Here is a 6,000-nt window from a genome sequence, read left to right on the forward strand (position 1 = left end):
ATCAAATAAAAAAGAAAGAAAAAGGAAAGAGACACTAAGTTACTAGGACACAGGAAAGCCTAGCTGTCACCGAGCATTAATCTTATGTGTTTTGTAGTGGTCTACCTGCCTGTACAAAAATGCAGTATGACAAATATAAAGCTAACAGAATTAGTATTAACAAAATAGTTCCTGTTTCCCCTGTGAGTAGAAAGAAACCATTAACCTATTTGCCACATAACATCAGTCCTATTAACGTATTCATATTGTAAGAGCTTGATCAATAGTCAATATTTCTATGCCAGAAATACATCATGCATATATCCTTAATTAAAAGCAGGACATGCATACATAAACTAAGAAAACAAAGTGCTCACCTCTCATTGCCCTGGAAACCAAATCTCTGATGTTTGTCCGTGCTGAGCTCTCCAGACATTTCACAGTATTAACAAGACCTCAAAGGAGAGAAGCCATAAAACATTCTAGACCAGGGCAGCAATTTGAAGAAGACAGCTATACTTATTGCCCCGATACAATAATAGGAGACTGCAGCAAGGACTGCAGTTTATTATAAGCTGAAGAAATAATAAGTTATATTCAGGGGAGCACAAGCAGACTTAAATAAGTCTTAAATACATTCTTAAATAACTAGTAGACTGAAATAAATGCTATACTATGTCTAGAAAATAGTCAAACTCAGTGTCCTTAAAAATCCACTTTCATATGTCACTTCAGAACAAGAAAGATTTGACCAGTCAATTATGCTTGAATGTCTTTTCTTTTAGAAATACCTCATTCAGGTCTCATGATCCAGTACCATATTTTGTGAGGAATTCATTGGTTTCTAATGCAGACGAGTTCAACTCAACATCAGTTAATAGAGAAAACATTAAACTTATGATTCACAGTCCACAGTAGATAAAACAAGCATCAAAATAGAACGTGTCTACGTTGTCATCACTGTAAAATGCAGCTTCAAACTGTTGATGCAGGAATTATGGATATGGCTGTACTGTACCCCAGATTTCAGACAAATTGTTTATCCTAAGACATTGACAGACTATTTCATGTCTTAAACACACTTACAACAACAAAGGTAAGGTTAATGTAAAAACAAGCCCTTTCAAAATAGTTGTGTTGGCACCGCACCCATAGCTAAAATAGCCAGGAAATCCCAGGATAACACTTTGATCCATTTACATGCCACACACAAAATAAATATATCACATGTAAAATGGCCTTTAATTGTTATGCTTTGTGTAATTAAAGTCACTGTGTGAGAATTGAATTAGTGTTTTGATACATAACATGATGCATTTACATTTGTTTATAATTGTATTCCCTAAGCTTTGTGGGAAAATGATGTTAAGTGCATATCCTGCAGTTAAGAAACTTTTAATTATGGTACGGGTTCCCATTGAGAACTGAAAATTCTGCAGCGGTTAATCTGTCGTGTCATTCACCTGCTGCTGCTACTTCCATCATTCATAACATAATCACTAAATATACAGCCAGTCCATGTCTCACTGCTTTATTGCTGCCTCCTGCATTTCATTGATTTTCTCTCCTTTCAAAGACAGTTATGATTGCCTGACTTTTATTTGGTATTCATTCAACTCTCCAGCGGTCATCTGATCAACATAATTACATTTCTCTTTCATTGAGAACGGGTTTGTTTGTGCAAAACGGACAGAAGGGAACCTTTAAAAAATTGGTTTAGTGTAAAAGTCGCATTTTCTGGGAAAGGGCGCGTGAGCTAAATGGCCTTGGAATGCAAGGGGCAGACGTGATAGAGACACATTATACCTTAACTGCAATTGTTGACTACTCAAGATGGAATATATGGGTTCTACTAAGCCTGAACCAGCTATAAGATCTGGGGTTTTAACCAGTTTTTATGTTAATGGTCACTTAATGTGTTTTTTATGTGTTTTCTAGCCTTTCAAATACAATTTGCTTCCTCAAAATGGAATAGATAGAAATTCTTGAAAGAAAATACAGTAACCCTTGCAGCTCTAAAATATATGGAACTAAGAACTCTAACCTGTGTTCTTTAAACCTGTCCTGACACTACACACCAGCCCAGTGCTTTGGTGCTGTGGTCACCTTTAACGAGATACAACACTGATCGCGGCCCATTTAACAGGACCAGTGCCACAGGGAAACAATGGAAAATGCAGATCTGGAGCAGGTGGCTCATTTTTGAGGGTGTCACTTAAGTTTCTATGATACGTCCCTGAAGGCTATTTCTAACAGAACAGATTAAAAATCAAATAGAAAATTAGGATCATAACGCAGTGACTTAGACAGTAGTCTGCTCTGTAACGGTTACCCCGCAAACAACATATTGGCTAAGCATCTCTTTGTACTGCTATCTAAAGCACAGATACCTGGAATCACTCTAGTAAGGACTTACTGATTACATTACTTTAAAGTGTAACAAATTACTTCAAGTGATTATAGGATTTCGTATTCCAATTTAAATGCTTGGGCAACTAGAATTTGTTTTAGTCACTTCCTATTAGTATTCTTGAGCGTACATGATAATAATTAAAAAAATAAAACAGACTTAATAAGCCATACACACTCCTGGTCCAGAAGAGCTTTGCAGTCGTCTGATTTCATTTGTACCCAAAGTCTCAAAGACTTAATGATAATTGGTCTAAATTACCATTACTTTCATTGATTTTAGAAGATATTACATTACCCATAAAACCTGCAGCACTGGCTGTCTCCAGGACAAGGCGTTAGCATGACTGTGCTAAAATATCCTGATAAAGAAATTAATATTTTACTCTTATTCTTTAATATGCAAATTAAATCAAAATTTTGACAAAGTAAATCCAACAATGAGTAGTTGTAAATGACAGAAATAGTACATGATATCAGCTTCTTTCTATAACCTAAGAGAGAGTGATGGGGATGCTGTTCACAAATGAGAAATGGATCAAAGTCCTTGTAGACATATTTACAAGTATGGTAATGTGCTATTATATTACTATGTCAACATTGTTATATGACATTTTAAGTCAGCAAGGTGCTGATTTATGATTTATGCAAATACTGATGGAGTATCTACCTTGTATTACCTTGTCAACTGGGAAATTATACCATGCCCGTAAATTTGTTCCTGGTGTCCACCTCAACAATTTCTCAAGCTATGAGGAAAAGTTAATTATGATCACAATGTGTAGTAATTTATACTTCCAGCATTGCCAGAACTGCTATTTTATGATCTCAACTATGTCGGCTGTTAACATTTCAGTTTTTAAACACCTGACTGAAGTGGCACTGCCTGTAGCTTAAACTAACATTTACAGTAAGGCTAAGGGAACACGTTTTCACAAGGCATGCCTTGCTCAATGAATTGCCACCCACATACTTTTACTGCATCACAGAAGACACTTGTGGTTATTTGTAATTGCCCTCAGCCCACTACTAATTCACACCTTTTTTTACTTTGAGTATTGAATGATTTTTTATTATTATTTACGCTGTTTCCACTTTCCTGTCCTCTCCCTCAGAAGTGCAAAGCTGGTTCAAATAACTATAGGTATAATTGAGTTCATTTTAGGAAGAAATACAATCACTGTGTCCCCAGGTAGGAGGGTGATAAGGTCTGATGAGAGGATGCACGGACCCTCAAGAGGAAATAGTATTACAGTGGTATCTGTAAAAAACATAGTGAGTGAGGAGAGAAGATAAAACAGGAAAGTGAAGAGCACTCTGACCTCTTCAGACCTCACCTCACCTCTTTTCACATAATGCGCTCACCTGAATACCCAAGTAGCACCTACAGGGGTCCCAGGTACTACATAATGTTGCTATAGAAAGAATTTGCTGAGTATCTCCATGTTGACGGACTGTAAGAATGGTCCTGAAAAACATCCAGTCTGGGGATTATTTGTAAATTGCAAGAGTGTCACCGAATGATCAATACTTTTGAGTTTGGAAGTATATGGACTGCAATATAGATTCATGTCACAGTCACCTTGCTAACAAAACTGGTGATATAGCAAAATCATAATCATATGAACTAATAAATGGAACTTGGAGGAGTAAAAACATTACCAGAAGGCAGGTCTTGAAATGCAGCACAAAAATTCCAAGAACTCCTTTAAAAGGAATAATTTGGAACAATCTGACAGTATTGTAAGGCAGAGAATGTCACTTCCTGTAACTGTAACAATAGCGCTTTGAGTTTCATTCCAGTGCTGTATCTCATGAAAAAAAAACACAAAAACAAGCAGATCTCTCAACACTCCTTCCCCCTTCTCTCACTATTGTATTGTTCTTGTTTTGGATGAATATACGTGGTTTAATGGAGACAAATGTATGTCTTGACCTTGAATCGCTGTGTATTTCTTTTTTTAATGAAGGGTACAGTGTATGACCCAGGAAACTAATACACTGTACTCTGAGATCAATAAGGAGTGTGATGGATATTTTTAAAGACCTCTCGAACTGAAATTGACAATGACTAGTTGATCCTTTAGGGAACCAAATGCTTACTCATAAGTGTGTCATAATTTATTAATCTCGGATAAAGATTCCAATTACAGGTCAGTGTTGTTGTTTCAGGCAACAGTTGTTCAACAGATTTAATCAATTTGATGTGTTACAATAAAGTATTGTGATAGCTGTAAAATTCAATTTGATTGATAGCTTGCAGTTTGTGATCCAAAATAAAAATATATGAAATGTCCGACTACGACTAAACTGTGAGCTGATATTACAGCTCAGTATTCAGAAATGACATTTGGATTCAGAGATGGACACGTGACATGGATTAATATGAAGAATGTAAAACTAAATATTTGAATGGAATCAGCTGCAGTCACATGAATAAGGCTGTCTTAGTTTAGCTCTGTAAAATGATCACAAAAAGCAATGTAACCCATGATGGTGATGCAGGAAAGTAGGAACTATGGTGTTCAGTAATTTTAGGTGTGATAAGAGATAAGAAATAATATCATATATACTCAGAATCTCTGATGTGCTTCAGTTATTCATTTTTCACATGATGAATCTGTGCAACATTTTCAACTCTATCAATAACTCCAGCATTGCATAGGCTGTTGATCATGTTGTTTGACAAACTGTGACGTTGTCATGTTTACCCGTGAAACGTGTATGAAAATGTATGCCAAAATGAGCATAGATGTATTTTTACCATGCCTATGAATATTCATATGGGAATATTGGAACAGATAAGTATAATGCATCTGCATTAAAACAAATGTTACTGCTGTTGAACTGAAGTGAAATTATGTGGCCATAGCAGAACTTGCTTTTAGGGTTAGAACAGATATGTATGTACAACAGACATAGGATACATATAGCTGATTTGATGCTTTCATTTTTATTGTATTTTATATAATTTTATTATTATTGAGATAATTTACTAAGTTAGATCACTTGATCGCAGGTTGATACCTGGAAGAGGCAGCAGGAATCTTGATTTAAATGTTATCTCTGCTCTCCCAATATACGTTAAATTAAGTTTGGTTTATTCATATATTCACAGTCATTTTATGTTTGTTTGCAGATGCTGGAATCTAACATGCTCTGTATTGCTTTTAGCAGTGTCTTGTATGGCAACACAGTATCAAAAAAGTATGATAATAATAATAATAATAATAATAATAATAATAATAATAATAATAATAATAATAATAATAATAATACAAACATGTAATCATAATATTTACAAGATTATACAATTAGACATACTGAAATAAAATATGTTTCTGCATTTTGAAAAAAGTAATGAAAAAAATAAATTGGCAAAGAGATTAATGAAGCTGCAGGTGTTTATATGAAGAATAATGCTTAATGATCTAAGGCAGATGTTCATTGCAGGACACATATTGCACAAGTCTGTAGGTGGAAATAAATTGTCAAACTTTAATACACAGAAACACACACACATATATGTCAAGTCTAATAAATATTAAAATAAGTATTCATCCATTTTTGAAAAAAGCCTCTACATATATGCAACAGACACAAGTTAAAGAT

This window comes from Amia ocellicauda, chromosome 13, assembly GCF_036373705.1.
Source record: "Amia ocellicauda isolate fAmiCal2 chromosome 13, fAmiCal2.hap1, whole genome shotgun sequence".
In the NCBI taxonomy this organism is placed as follows: Eukaryota; Metazoa; Chordata; class Actinopteri; order Amiiformes; family Amiidae; genus Amia; species Amia ocellicauda.